This window comes from Squalius cephalus (genome assembly GCF_949319135.1).
Source record: "Squalius cephalus genome assembly, chromosome: 9".
Taxonomy (NCBI): Eukaryota; Metazoa; Chordata; class Actinopteri; order Cypriniformes; family Leuciscidae; genus Squalius; species Squalius cephalus.
The window spans coordinates 14,813,963-14,830,560 of record NC_137130.1 but is presented as its reverse complement, the minus strand read 5'-3'; the positions used below and the strand labels follow the sequence as shown (position 1 = coordinate 14,830,560).

Sequence of the window (16,598 nt, the reverse complement as noted above, 5' to 3'; positions counted from 1 at the left end):
TAAATAATTATTTCCTGGATTTGTTTGTCCCTCATCTTCTCCCACCCTTCCTCCCCCTCCTATATTTATTCATTTATTTTCTTCTCTTCTTCTTAGGGAGGTTTTCACCATATGGTTGCAGATCAAGTAATGTCAAAAATTTTGCCCTTGCAAGTTTTTGCAATTTGCAGTTTTCAAACGTGAGACCTGTTGAAGGCACAAGTGATAATGGACGCGCTCTACCCCCTACTGCCTCTGTCCCACCATATCTTTCTTCAATTAATGCTACAGCGGGAGCTTCATGTAATAACACTTGCGCTTGTGGCCTGTCCACGTGAAAGAGGGAGGGTATAGGTGGTGTGGAAAGAGAGAGAAAGTAAGTAGGGTAAAAAAAAAAAAAAAAAAACTAATTAAAATGCCACTGTTGTGCGCTCATGTGACTGTCGCATGTTAGCTGGATGCTTATATTGTGTTTTGAGGTGGACGAGAGCATGCAAAGCTTTGTCTATCATTATTGCTGTGAGCAATCAGGGTGATGCCAGCAGGACGGTGGACGCGTTGACAGCTGTAATTATGTATCTCCATGGTGATCACTTTTGGCCTGTCGTGGTCGCCAGGCTGGCTCCTCCTCCTCTGGCATTTAATCAGATTGTGCTGTCACTTGTCAGGTGGATGGCGGCTGGTTGGGGCATCGTGTGCGTTTTTTTGTGGGAGTGTGTTTGTGTGGGGCGTCTCTAGTCTGTCTCACCACTTGTGCCTAAAATGGCGAAGAATGTTTAATTACATGCGGCAGAGCTCTATCTCTCTGTCTCTCGGTCTCTCTCAGTCTACACCCCTAGCTTGGTCAGTTCTCTTTCATCCTGCATCTCCTCCACAGGCCGGTTTGGTTGTAAGCTGTCTTATGCGACTCTCAAAGAGGGGCATCTCTGAAAGAGAAGAGCCAAGCAGAGGAGAGGCACCCTCTTTCACCTAACAAAAAATGCATGGCTCTCTTCTCCCGGCTCTAAGTATTAGTTTAAGCAACGTATACTGTGCATGAGCATGAAAGTAGTTCTGCATTTTGTTAAGGGAATGGTTTAGCCACACAAAATATAGAATTCTGTCCTTTACCTACTACCCTCATGTCTTTCCAAATCTGTATGACTTTCTTCAATTGGTCGTTCTCTCTCTGCAACACTGTAAAAGTATCATAAAAGTGGTTTGACTTTAGCACTGAAGTCCATGTCCACTGAGGTTATGTGATTTATAATATTATATAATAAATACATTATATTATGTGTTATAAGCTTTAACAATTGAGTCAGTGGGTTGAAGTGGAGAAATGCATGAGTCTGATTCAAGAATGAATCATCAAGACTTGTTTTGCAAACTCATTCATTGAAAAGATCCAACTTAAGAATAATTTGTTCATGAATATCCTCTTTTCTCCTGAACTCCCATGAAGGAGTGCAACTGTGGATGTCAATTTTCTGTGAATAGTTTTACATTATGGTATGTTTCTCACACAAAGTTTTGTATAGCTTCAGTAGACATGGAATACAGTTGTCTGATACTTTTGATTATGGTCCTTTTTGATCCTTGAAACTGAAAGCCTCAGTCCCATTCATTGTAATGTGTGTTTCAGAAAAGAAAGTAAGCCACAAAAAGACATGAGGATGTGTAAATAATGACAAGTCAGCTTAATGACAAGTAACCTTAAAGTCAGCATGAAATAAAAATTCATTCAACTCAATCTCTTTTCTAAAGGCATGTTTTTATATCCTTTTGTGAATGATTCATCCTTGCATACGTTTCATTTTTAAAAGTGTTTTTTGACCTTGCCTTTTTAAATTAAAATATCAAAGGTCTCTGGCGACGTATGCTGTACCAAACATTTAGACCCCGGCCCTGCGCAATCAACTGCAAGCTCACGTTCATCCGATCTGCTTCCTTTCAATGACCAATGGATTTTTTAGCCTATGATCATTTGTTTCACTTGGATGTATGTCACAAAATGGAAGAAAAATGCTGTCGCTATTTCTGTTTCATCGCGACTTTACATTCCAGCGCATTTATAAGATGGAAGTTTACAGTGTCAGGTTGATAATAACCAAGGTCCATGTACTCAGTCAGACAATATTCTGAAAGCACTAACTCAAAAGAACACTGATCTAAATTGGATACGGACACGTCCAACACATTACAAGGCGTGGGCTGAAGATGTGAATAGAGACCCTCATAACCTTCTTAGTGCCCCAACAGGAAGGAGGCTTGTTTTTATTGCGCCCCCGTGTCCTTTAATGTGTAAGATGAAAGCCTGTGCATCAGTGGTGTTTTTCTTTGCTTTTTATGGCTTGCTAATTCATATTTAGAGAAAAAGGAAAACATAAACGCATTGTTGTAGAGTGCTTTTGGATTGGATTCATTTATAGCCCCCTTATTTATGCACTTCCTGAAATCCCAAAAAAGACAGTCGCCCACTGTGCCTTTGTATGAGCCTGGTTTTACACTAATGTGCACATGCTATTATTTGTACAGCTCATAATATTTCTGCATGATCACAAAATGCTGTGCAATGATTTTTTTTATTCTAACTGTGAGCTTCCTCTTTGGTAACAGCTTCTAACAAAGGCCATATGTACAGATGGCTTTTACATTTTCAGCCAGTCATCTATATCTCACAGATGCGTCTTAAGGATTTGGATTGTTGGTGATGCTGTGTGGTTATTTATCTGAACTCCTTTGCCTCTGTCTTTCTCTTTGTTGCAGTGAACAGGAAGCAGAATGTCTGAGGTGCAAGTCCATGGACTGCTAATGAGACTAGATCTACGGTTTGTGGTGAGCCAAGTCTGGCTTCTTTAATACAGTATCAAAGGGGTAATTTCCTCCAGCAGCCTGCCTCTGAGCATCACTGTGAGCCGTTCATGCTGTCTACAGTCTTTTTCTGGCCTTGTGGAATATACAAGAAACCAGGCTATTTTTGATATTTTGTTAAAGGAAATGTGGAGCCCAGTTCTATTGTTAACATGGGTTAGGTGCATTTTTTTCTTTGTGTGCAATGGATGTATACAGTATACCAACTAATGACTGAAATATCAAGTGATATAGATTAGCGCTGTATGTCTTTTTTGGGAGTGTGATTGCAGTGTTGCCTTTACACTTGGGTGAGTCTCAAAGGAATGTATGTTTGATGGACAGCCCAGAGATAACCATTCCTCCTTGGGGTGAGGCCAGTCTTTGCAGATCAATAGTGAATCCTTTACTTTTTCTTGCCATTTACCCTGGCTCTCTCTACCAGGAGCACAGTTTTGACTGTAATGGTTGTGCTTGTGCCCATTTTGCGAGAAGAGACATAGACATTCCCTCCACGTGCTTCTGGAAAACATAGCAGACATTTAGTAGGACAGGAGGAGTATGTTTTGTCTTGCAGTGAGAGAGAGACAGTTCAGGCTTTTTCATCATACAATGGAAGTCAATGGGCACCAAAAGTATTTGGCTAACATTCCTCAAAATATATTTTGTGCTCCACAGAAGACAGAAAATCAAGCATTATATATATCGCCAAAATTATATATGTGACTGTGTGTTTGTGTGGATGAAATCACACCGAGAGCAGATGGATGGTCACTCAAGTTTGCACTTTACTGGGCATGGCACAAACAAAACTGGGTGATCACAAAATCACATGTAAGATCAAAACCAGAAACTGGTTAGTACACAGTGCATCAATGTTGCTCAGAAGTCAGCAGCGAGAGATGTGAAACTCTGCTGCTGATGACGTTGCTCCGCCCACAATATCATGTACGGAACAGCCAATGGCAAGTTTTCCCAATTTATGCATGAATTTAACAGCATTATTTAAACTCAGTTACACACACACACACACACACACACACACACGCACACACACACACACACACACACACACATATATATATATATATATATATATATATATATATATATAAATACATTATATATATATATATATATATATATATATATATATATATACATTAATTTTGTATCCAATATATACAAGTTGTTACCTGAAAAACAATTAAAATTTGTCTAAACTTTTTTTTACTATATGCTGATGAACAGTACTTTTAAAAGACAAATAAAAGTTTTGTCCTGCCCCAACTTCCTGTTTCAATAGGAAATGTGTGAACACAGGAAAGAGAACATGTTTGTCAAACCATTTCATGATTTTAATGTCTAAAAGGTTGCTACTCACTTTGTTTTGAAACATCTATAGTGTGTATCTATAGTTTTATAGTCAAGAAACCACAATGACAATTTAAGCTTATACATTTTTCATTTGACAAATATTGTTTTCTGAAGTGAGCTGTAATGACACGCATCTGAATTTTCTTAGCAATTATGTTTTCATAATTGTCCTGCCTTAATCATTTCAAATTGTAGAAGTTTGTTTGCTTGCTCTTTAAACCTACTACTTACTCCTTACTGAGAAGTGTTGTGCATATGAACTGAAGTACATCCAGTGTGGGTTCCTTGCTGTAGTGTACATTGCTTAGTCTGAAACGTTGTTTTTGAATTGACCAAGAGATAATGTGGCTGAGCTGCTCATTTTGAATTCATAGAGCAGACATTTGTAGTGTTTGAATATACTATAACGTGTAAAAGAAGAATTTCACTGAACATAAACTTGGATGAGGTGTGTGAAAAACCCTCCAGGGATTCTCTAAACCAAGGTAAGCCTGAAATTTGACTGCTAAAGTAACATAGTTCTGTTTTAAACAAGGCATGCAATGACATTTAGACATGGTGAGGCCTCTAAACATGGCATCATGATTGAAACCAGCTCGAATCAAATTGATTCTTTTTTTTTTTTTTTTTGTCACGTTGGAATAAAACTGAAGCATAACTGAATGAAAATGAGCTGCTAAGGAATTCTTAGTACTGATAGATTTGAGTCAAATAGATGAGATACCTGGCACCATATGTAGAGTTTCAGAAACGGCTTTGGCACAAAACAATTATATCACTGTCGGTTAGTGGTCCAAATTCCCGGTGTGAAGGGCTGGTGGAAATTAGGACGAATTGGCTGGAACAGGTTCTAACTAACAAATTGAATATGATTTAGTCGATTAACAACAAATTGGAATGTGTAAAGACTTGCATTCATTTGCATGAATGGAAATGATATCTCTTACTGTTCGGTTTTTAAAAGCAAGAAAACAGGAGAATTTAGCACCACTTAGCCTGATATGAAAGTACAAAGTAAAAAGCTACAGAGAAAAGAATCCACATCTTACCAAATTATAGGGTTTTCACAAGTGCTTTTATCATTCTTGCCAAATGCTATCAGTTGCCCCCACAGTTATGTGATTATGGTGACATTTTCCATATCTGTTCATTTCCAATATGATTATTATTATGTTGTGGTGCATTATTATGTTCTCTCGCATGCTTTTAAATAATTTACTGATCGCATTCAGCATTCAACCCTAATCTTTGGGATCCATTTCAGGTCATCTGGAATGACTCATTTCCCTGTAACAGCTTTCAGTAAACCGAGCCGATGAGGGGAGACGTTGTCCTTTAACTGCTAAGATAATGAAGTACTGTGGGATCTGACTTCCGGGCTGGCCAGGGCAGGTTGGAGTAAGTTCGGCCCAGCGCAGGGAACTGCAGCGTGGGGCAGGGCGCCATGGCAGGTGCCTGTGTCAGCAGTCCTGCCGGCCAAGGGGAGAGGTCAATCTCACACCTCCAGCAGGTGGGACACAGGCTTGCATTAATGATGCTTACAGTGAGATAGCTGCAGTGTCAGGGGGAGAGGAAAGCATCGAGCCAGGTGTCTCCTCCAGCTCTGAGATTTACACAGGAACACAACACCGGTAACAGGCTTCTAAATTAGAAATTCTTGCTTGATGAAGTTGTTGGGTCAGTGAAGATCTCTTTTTAGAGAAAGATAATGTTTATATCACACATTGCTTTATTGAAAACCCAAAGACTTACATTTACACAAAAATATTACAAAAATGGCTTATTTTTTATATTTGGTTAAGGCGCATGTGGGTGTGGTGTGTTTGTGCATGTTTGTCGCAGGAATAAGTATTTTTGTATCTAAACAATGAGTCTATATGTAAAACTGAATTTTAGCCCTTTTTTGACAGTAAAGCTCAATATATTGGCACCAAGTTTTTTTTTTTTTTTATCTTTATAAAATAACTAACCCAATAAGAGCATTATCTCTTAAAAGTACTTTTTCATTATGTTAACTTATAATTTAAATTAATTTATCACCCTCTGGCCTCTTTTATCTAGATTTTTAAGGATTATCTTACCAAGAATTTTCAAAAATCTTTCCTGAAAAGAGATTTTTTACAATTTAAACAGTATTGATATGTCAAAAGGGATATCTATCCATCATCGATACTGCACATTATAATGTTTTAATGGCTAAATTTACTTAGCATACAACCTATTTTTTTGTGTGTTTTAATTTTCTTTTTGTTAACAAAGAAGTATAGCCTATTTATAATATCTGACATTTATTGTTTGTTCAGAATTGAAAAGTCTGCATGAAGTGGAAATTCATCTAATTCCATCTTATTGATCTTATTGTAAGCGATTAATCCATGCATATGTTGAATTTTCTTCGAAAACATTTTTTAGTTCATTATTTTTAATCAAAATGTCATAACCTTCCAGTGAAATAACTTAAGACTTCTTTCATCCACAACCGATGGATAAAACCAAATCTTCTTTTTCTTTTTTTCATGAAAGATAGGTTTGTTGCTGCTTCGGTTTCATTGTGACTTTCAATGTCTGTGCATCGCTCTTTTGTGAGATTGCAGAACATCTTGATGTTAGTGTGTGCAGTGTTAATGGTAAATGTGGCTGATGCATTTACAGAATCGGGTCAGGAAAGCTTCTTAATAACATATCTTGATGTCATGAGACTTAACTAAACATAAAACTATTGCTTTGGAGTGTTTCCTCCGGATGTTAGATCACCTCAATAACACGATTGGCAAAAATAGCTGTAATGGTTAGTCTTTTGATTTGTGTAAGCTTCCAAGTTTAAAAGCTTTACGTAACCAGTGCCGTATCACTGTGTAATACTATATTTTAATCTACAGTTTAGATTATCTATACGGTTAAGATTAGGAGCATTTGATGTTCCAAGAGCAGCCCCTGTGGCCGTTCTGCCTCATTCTGCACTCCTGTATATCACACATCTGAATCATGAGCTTCTCAGCTCATCTTTCTCCATACCTCTTTGTCCTTCTGCTCTCGTCCGTGCCGTAATGGATGAATGAAAGGAGGAAGGATCTATTCTGGACATTTCACGGCCCCGTCAGCTCTTTACCACAGATGATCAGCTGTTGTGCGTGTTTGCGTGTGTGTGTTATAGCAGAGTGTAATATAAACAGGGATAATGTAAGCGTGTCCTGATGCCACAATGAGTGTGCATTTGTATCAGTCATTTATAATGAGTGGATATAAGAGTGTAAATTTGTAGCTTAAAGGGATATTTCACCCATAAATAAAAACAATTCTGTAATTTACTCATCCTCATGTTGTTACAAACCTGTATGATTTTTTTTTATGTGCAGTGGAACATAATAGAAGATATTGTGTAGAATTTTGGTAACCAAATAGTTTAAACATTTCTCAAAATATCTTTGTGATCCTTTTAAGAGTTTGCATTATCTTCTATGAGATGTTAATTGTACAGACTAATAGTCTGCACATGGGCCAGTTTTTCTTATCAAAGCAAAACAGGGTCTGTTTAAATGTTAAATATGAGATGTTATTATCAACTATCAGTCTAACTGTGTTTCATTAAAATCACAATTTTTGCCCTTTGTGTCTTTCTCCTCTCTTTGGCCTGACTATTTCTCTTCTTGCATCTGGTCTGAAGCGTCCTGAAGGAGGGTCTTCCATTTTGTCTGAGATCAGGAGTATTTGCTGGCCCCATTTGATCCTTTCAGTACGCTCGGGTTTAATGTCTGGCCAGTGTTTTTCAAGCAGCAGGTAGTCACAGGGAAGCTGTTCTAGGGTCATCACTCTTTTGTGTCACTGTAATTCATACACAGATGGAGACCTTTGAACTTTGACAGAGGTCATTTTGAAACTATTACTTTATAAATTTCTGTTTTGGTTGGGTTTATTGAAGGGAATGATCTTTGGACAGATTTGAGAGAAAAACACAAACCTGTAAGGGTTTTGTATGTGAAGGTTTTGTTTTCCTACAGTGAGATCATTATTGATTAGCCTTAAATAGCACTTTTTACATGTTACACTCTTTTGATACTGGGCTTTTATGTATATCGTTTTTATACAAAATGTCATTTGTTACTCGGAAAGCATTGTTTTTTGGGGGGCGGGTAGACATTTTGGCAATAGTCCAGCTCGTTCTAGACAGGTTTGATAAAGCCTTTTATGGCTTTTTTACATGCTATATTTGAGTATTGGCAGGGTGCCTCTGACTGTCTGTGGAAAAAAAGCATCTTAACATGAGAAATGAAATAAACAAAGAGAACTCTATACACTTGATTCCTTTAGGCATAATATAATGTAATATTAAAATAATTTGGTCATTTGATTTTATTAATTTAGTTGTTATAATCTAAAATTGTAATAATGTTTTTTTTTTTTCATAATTTTAGTATTTTAGTAGTCTTATTTTCTACTTCCTGTTAGGAAGTACTACTGTTTTGGCAATCCATGAGCTTGTTAGTGTTCTTTCACATCAAAGACAAGCTGAAAGTTTAACCTCACTGTGCTGATTATGTCATGTGATGGACTGAATATCTTGTAATTGGCCAATGGAAGGTTAAAAAGGTTTTTTTTTTTTTTTTTTTTTGGTCAATAGTAAATCAGACTGAGCAGTAGGCACAAAGCAGTGGACTTCATAGTATCCTTTTGATCCTTTTGAGTTGAGTTAATGACACACATTCATTCGTACTGCCATCATCATCATTGTATGATTTTAAGCAGTATGATTCTTGACAGTTTGTATGCCCACCATGTAGCTGACCTCTTTTCCGTATTTCTTTTCTTTTTTTTTTTTTACAGGGTGGTCCCTTCTTCGTTTTGTAATGACCGAGTATCTAGTTCAGGCTGGGCATTAGGCTTACTTCATACCTCATTTGATGTAAGGTCTGTTGATGTGATCAATTGCTTGAGTGAAGTCACCAGTCTTTCATCAGGCGTCTGCTCACAGAAGGTGGTAAGGACAGAGCTGGAGGCTCAAACCTCTCTGCTTTCATGATGTTTGTCTCTCAGCTGACTTCAGAACAGTGTTTAGCTTCACAAACAGTAGATGGAATGATTTCTAGATAATTTATAACATGGCAATATCTCCAGAAACTGTCCATGTGTGTCAACCGTATCTCACTGGTTTGCCTTTTGGCTTGCGCCTGCAGGTATCAAGGTAAATGTGGTGAAGTTGGCTTTAGTAGACATAATTTAGCAGATGACATGGCTGTCACCAGCACCAGAGAATTGTGAAGTTATTGGCAGTGGTTATAACTGATCGAACTATAGTCCTAAAACTTGTAGAGTCTGTTACCCAATTAGATATCTGACATACACCTGTATTTCCGATCCAGAATCCATTTTTTGTGTTTGAAGGGGGCTCCACCTGGCCACAATTGAGTGTATAAGAGTGTGACAACTTGGGGGACATTTGATCTTGTCTGTTGATATTTAATCATGTTGCCTTGATTCTGATGAGATTCTGGTGCACTTAAACTGTGGGCTTGGCTTTAAATATTTATTAAAAGTGGATAACAGCGCATCTCTCTCTCTCTGTGGAATCGAGGTAGAATGTGAATCACTTGGCCACATTGTATAGTACCTGCAGGTTTTGTGCACTTACTTAGCTACCTCTCAGTTGCATGTGTTTTTGATGTGTCTGGCTGTCTGTCATCTCATGTTTCCATTATGGTTGTTTAGAGACATTTATAAAACACATAGTAACTAAATTCTGAATGAGCCATACACTACCGTTCAAAAGTTTGGGGTCAGTAAGATTTTTTTATGTTTTTAAAAGAAGTATCTTCTGCTCACCAAGGCTGCATTTATTTGATAAAAAAACAATTAAAGGGGTGGTATAATGCCCTTTTCACAAGATGTAAAATAAGTCTCTGATGTCCCTAGAGTGTGTATGAGAAGTTTTAGCTCAAAATACCCCACAGATATTTTTATATAGCATGTTAAAACTGTCAATTTTTGAGGGTGAGCAAAAACGCACCGTTTTGTGTCTGTTCCTTTAAATGCAAATGAGCTGCTGCTCCCGGCACAGGGGGCGGAGCTTCAACAGCTTGCACTCACACAGACACACACTGAAAATTTCAAAAACTTTTAACCTTTTATATTCAAACCGGAGTCAGACAATAAAGGAGAGACTCAAGAAGAAGTGACAACATGTAGAAGCAACAGGACATTTCTGAATGGTTAGTTGATGAATTTATGTAGCTTATGTGAAGTTATCTTCTAGTCATTGATTAGCATATTCTGTCTTGATAATCTATAAATCGTGTTCCGGGGGCGGGGTTTATGTAAATTCTAGGGTTGGTGATGTCACTAACCCGGGAGGAATGTTGTGTAGTCTCTACCAGCCGTTTGTTGTAGTCCTTAAAAAAATATTTCTTTAAAATAAAATATCTCCCTTTGCTTCAAACTTTGAGCGTTGTAACTTTGCAGATGTTGTTTATGCTCAAACAGCAACATTACACACTAACTAAAGTTAGAAAAGTCAAATCATAATCAACCACCCCTTTAAAAAATATTAATGACAATTTAAAATGACTGTTTTCTATTTTAATATATTTTAAACTGTAATTTATTCCTGTGATCAAAGCTGAATTTTCAGCATCATTACTCCAGTCTTCAGTGTCACATGATCCTTCAGAAATCATTCTAATATGATGATTTGATGCTCAAGAAACATGTATTATTATTATCAGTGTTGAAAACAGTTGTGTACAAATGTTTTTCAAAATTCTTTAATGAATAGAAAGTTCAAAAGAACAGCATTTATTTAAAATAGAATATTTTCTAACATTATAAATGTCTTTACTGTAACTTTTGATCAGTTTAACTCATCCTTGATGAATAAAAGTATTGATTTATTTTATTTCTTTCCCCCAAAAATAAAATTAAAATTCTTACTGACCCCAAACTTTTGAACGGTAGTGTTTAATGTTACAAAAGCTTTAGATTTCAGATAAATGCTTTTGAACTTTCTATTCATCATAGCATCATGAAATAAAAATGTAAATAACTGTTTTCAACATTGATAATAATCATAAATGTTTCTTGAGCATCAAATCATCAAATTAGAATGATTTCTGAAGGATCATGTGACACTGAAGACTGGAGTAATGATGCTGAAAATTCAGCTTTGATCACAGGAATAAATTACACTTTACTGTATATTCACATAGAAAACAGCTGTTTTAAATTGGAATAATATTTCACAATATTACTGTTTTTGTTTGTATTTTTAATCAAATAAATGCAGCCTTGGTGAGCAGAAGATACTTCTTTTAAAAACATTAAAAATCTTACTGACCCCAAACTTTTGAACAGTAGTATATATATATATATTAGGACTGGGAATCGATTAAAAAAAATTAACTTATTAATTGCACAATTTGCTGTAATTAATTGCAGTTATTTGCATTTTCCCCAAGCTTGTAATCGTCAATATTGAAACTTAGAATCACCTAATTAAATTAAACAACACATGAAAAAAATAGCCCTATTAAAATAATATTAATAATAAAATCATAATCAAAATAATAATCAATCAACATAAACAATTTAATTTAATTTTTTTTTTTTTTTTTGACTAATTATCAATAAATGATAGTCCTACAAAGCTATTATTACCAGAGCATGTGATCAGAGCAGGTCATTTTACCATTGTTGCCCAGCATGACTATACCAGCTCAGCAAACAGAAGTCTATTACCCTGAAATTTCACGATATTTGAGCGGACTTTGCTTTTCCAATGCGTGATCAGTACATGATTTGAGCGTTTGGGCCGTTAACTAACAGAACATTGAGCAGAGCGCGCGACGCGCCGAGACACACACACACACACACACACACACACAGAACGGAGATCGCGTCGCACCCACGGAGCGGAAAAGACCCGCTCATGAAAGCCGCGCGAGAAAGAAACCTGATCGCCGATCACGGAGGGACGGGGCGGCATATTTTCGGCCCTTTCAAGAGCAGCCGCAACAGGAAATCATTAAAACGAGCCAAAAAAAAAGTGCTGCGTTAATTGCATTTTTTTTTTTTTACGCGTTAAACATCTCAAATTAATTGCAAAGATTAACGCGTTAATTCCCCCAGCCCTAATATATATATATAATATAAATATAAATATATATATATATATATATATATATATATATATATATATATATATATATATATTCACTCACACACACACACACACACACACACACACACACACACACACACACACACACACACACACACACACACACACACACACACACACACACATTCTTTTCAAAATTTGACATTTTATTGAATGTTGGATTGTATCATATTGTACTGCCACAGTTTTATGCTGTAAATGCAAAAAACACTCAATGAGGTGCGTGCATGGTTTAATTCCAGCAAATACTGGTTCTCTTTTACCTCTTCCAGAGTTCTGCTTTGTTTTGTGTCTCTCTGTGTATAATGATTGAGATAGAGGCCTATACAGATTGAATGTAGATTGAGTTGTGCACCTCCACACATTCATATCGACTGCTACATTTACATGGGAAGCTCTCAGCATGTTTGTGCAAACAGGGCAGGAAGTGTTTGTTATAGTGGACACGTGGGGTAACTATAAGTGTCCCTTTGATTCCTGTGGTTTCAGTGACACACTCCCTCTCTGCGCTGGGCATTGTTCACCCACACTTCTCTCCAGGAGTCAGCAGTGTTTCCTGCTGAGGGTCTATACACTAGCATCTGAAGGGGTGTGTTTCAGCACAGCAAGACTTTCTTCTCTCTTTTCTCCTCCAATCTTGTCTCTTCATCGTCACATCAGAATGTTTGTCTAATTGTGTGATTGTTCGTCAAAGCTTGAAGTGGGAGGGGTGGTGTTTGTGGATGAAAATAGAGAGAATATTGCTAAAAATAGATGAATTTTGTACTCATCCCTTATATTTTCATTTGAAGCGATCAGTATGCTTTAAATGAACTAACCAAAAGTCAACTAATTAGTGCTCATTATTTATTATGTTTATGCATTTACTATAATAACCAACGTGACCTCATTTTGAGGTTCCAGATCCAGATGTAAATGAGTTGGCAGTAACCAACTTACTGTGCTCCAGTGGCTGGCCACACTTAGACCTGTGGAATGACACATCTTATCAGTGACCCTCCAGGAACCGAAATGCATTTTATAAAGTGTGATTTCTTTCCTTTTCTTCTCCGTCTGACTTTAATTTTCTCTTCTTCCTCTGCTCCTCCGGGTCAGCAGCTGTCAGGTATTGAGAGGAGAAGAGGGGGGCTGCCCGCTGCTGTGCCGCCGTTCGCCACGACACACGCCCACCTCTGAGTCACATCTGGTGCAAGGAGCGAGCGCTCCGATAAGTGAACCGAAGCCGATGGTGCACCACACAGATGTTGCCCCCGCTACTTTCCCCTCTAAGTCTTCCAAATCTCCTTGAGAGAGTCGCACACACTTCGGCCTCCACCTGATAAAAGTTTGCAGAGTGAGAGTCTTCATTCTCCACGTGGGTGGTCTAGCCCGTACATTCACCACACCGGTGCGAAGGAAGCCTATGGCATGCTGTACCTGCGCCTCATCCTCCTCTGCCCCCTCTACAATCTCGTTAACTGTGTCTATTACATTCGAGGCCGCCCGAGGGCTTCCAAAATCCTCCCGGATCTCCAGCGGTGGCTGCAAGGCCGTATCTTGTAGATGCACGTCTCTGCAGCCTGGCGGCCAGGGCAGCAGGGTGAAATTGAATTAGCCGTTGTGAACCTGTGGCCTTGAGAAGATAGATGTGTCAGAATCGTAAAGAGAGGGCTGAACCAGAAAGTTCTGAAGTAGTCTTCTTTTTTTTAGGCACTGAGGGCTGTCTTTAAGCAACTAATGATGAACAGCCCTGAAAGCTGCAGACAGGGGATCTTCTCTCTGTCCAAAGCAGGGGTGAGCTCAGGTCATGCTGTGTTCCTCTGAAGAGGAAGCAGGTCAGGAGATCAAAAGAGGCTTTTTTTCTGATCTTCTCCAGTGGTGTCAACTTCAGTGACAAAGCCACGTGTGTTTGATTGACTGAGGATGGATTTGCCAAAGTGTTTGCTTTTGTTTTTTGGTCCGTTACTGAGTAAGTAGTCATTTTTATCAGAAGAAACTTAAAGTGCAGTTTTGGTGCTTTGCTTTCAGGATCAGTGGTTGTAGCTCATGGCTCACTCATTGAGGGGAAGGAAGCAGCAACCTTCTGTCTTTCCTGCAGCATCTTCACTTTAAGTGTTCCTTCCTCTTTCTATAACTTACACTGATGTAATTGTGCTGTTGTCTAAAAGTGACAGCTCTTCAAGTTATTTGAAAATGTTCAATTAATTAGAGGCCACAAAATTGAAGGTGTTAACCTTTACTAAATATTTTCTGAGTACTTCTACTTGGGGAAGAAAATACTTAGGGCAGGGATTTTCAAACTGGGATCCTTGGGTAATTATTTTGTTATATTGACAGTAATAGTTTTGTATCTCCTTGGCATGATGCATCTAAAAGTATTCTGATGGTGAATTTTTGTTGTTGTTTATTGTTAAACTCTACCGTTCAAAAGTTTAGGGTCAGTAAGTGTTTTTGTTTTGTTTTAAATAAAACTATTAATATTTTATTCAGCAAGGATGCATTACATTGATCAGAAGTGTGACATTGATCAGAAAAGGCATTAATAATGTTATAAAAGATTTATAATTTAAATAAATGCATTTCAGAATCCTGAAAAAAAAAAAGTATGGGTAGTAAAAAAAAGTATTTATAAAAAAAATATATAAAGCAGCACAACCGCTGTCAACCTTGATGATAATAAAAATATATACTTTTCTTGAGCACCAAATCAGCATATTAGAATGATTCCTGAAGGATCATGTGACACAAAGTGCTTAAAATTCAGCTTTGCCATCACAGAAATAAATTATATATTTTTTAATATATTCAAATAGTAAACGGCTATTTTTAATTGCAATAATATTTCACAATATTGCTGTTTTTATTTTTGATCAAATAAATGCAGCCTTGGTGAGTATAAGAGACTTCTTTCTAAAACATTAAAAAAATCTTACCAACCCCAAACTTTTGATTGGTAGTATACCTAAAACTTATGGCTGCCTTTATATTTTAGGCAGAAGATCATTCTATTTTGGGGTCCATGGCTTCAAAATGATCGAAAAACCCGCTCATTAAAGCTGGAGACTTCCTACTAAATCAACGGCCAGACACTCATGATGTGGAAGTCTTCTCTGTATCGCTGGATCTAAACATGCAGGTCTCAAGGCATGATTCACAGTCTCTGCATTGGGTGTTAAGCCCGGGACACACCAGTTTTTGTGCGTTGACCAACTAAGTTTTCTCAGTGTGTTCCGCACGGTTCCGCACAGTCGGCTGAAATTGGTCCTCGTCTGCTTTCTTTCGGCCGATTCGACATGTTGAATCGGCGTCGGGCCGTCGGTGAGAGAGAGAACTCTGATTGGCTCTTCAGCATAGTGAACGAGTCAGTGCACAAGAATAATAGCAAAACAGCGAACAAGAAGTCAAAACGGTACAGATAGAAGGCTGTTCTAATGTTACGTCATCTTACCTGAGTATTCCTTGGTGAATATTTCAATATTAACATGAGCGGAGTGGAATAAAGAAAGTGTTTAGCAGGATTGATATTCAAACCGCTAAGCACGCACTGCTTTGTTTATGGTTTGTGTATCTGCAGCGTCGGTTTCCCTTTTTGAATGACGAATAAAGATGAATATATCTTCAGAAATCGACAGTTGTCTCATTTACAAGCAGGTGCAGAACGCGCATTCTAGCTGACAGTCGGCTGTAGTTCTCTCGGTGTGTTCAAGTGCAGCTTTTTTCCCCCGACGCAGGCGACAACACGGCCGTCTTTCATCAGCGCTAGTTCTTTGGCGTCAGTTTGGTGTGTCCGGCCTTTAGAGTTTTGAGTTTTATTTTCATGCACTTCTGTGCAAAGTACCCTGTTACTATTTGATATGCTTCTGCTTCCTGTTGAGTAGGATGGGCTGCACTCCAGGGCCCTGTGGCAAATGCCACCTCCAGGGGCTTCCTCTCAGTGCCTGCCAGCAAAGCATCAGGGGCCTCTGATGTCATAGCAAAGGGCCGCTGGGGGTCACCTGGTTGACCAGACCCTACGGCCGCACCAGCGTGTAGGGAAGCAGAGTGAGTGTGCTTCCTGCAGGAAACTTCTCGAAGTGATTGATGATGGCTGCATTGTTCAACCTATGCCACCATTTTGTTTAACTTTTCCCCATTTATGATCTAGTCTAATCCATCGGATCTGACCTCATTCTTCCCCACACCCAGAGCAGAAGCAGCACAATTAAAGCTTTGGATCTGTTCTAGGGTCAGCTCAGACACGCAGCCTGGCACAGGCGTCATTTCC

General features: G+C 38.1%; 1 long non-coding RNA gene across 3 annotated transcripts in view; it reads left to right on the top strand.

The window, feature by feature from the left end:
• The window catches only part of LOC307164324, a 61,423-nt gene that overhangs the window by 23,504 nt on the left and 21,321 nt on the right, over nucleotides 1–16,598 (top strand). For all 3 annotated transcript variants that reach the window (XR_013822256.1, XR_013822257.1, XR_013822258.1), the window contains one exon: nucleotides 2,728–2,796. This is a non-coding gene — a long non-coding RNA (uncharacterized lncRNA). The remainder of the gene's footprint in view (nucleotides 1–2,727; nucleotides 2,797–16,598) is intronic.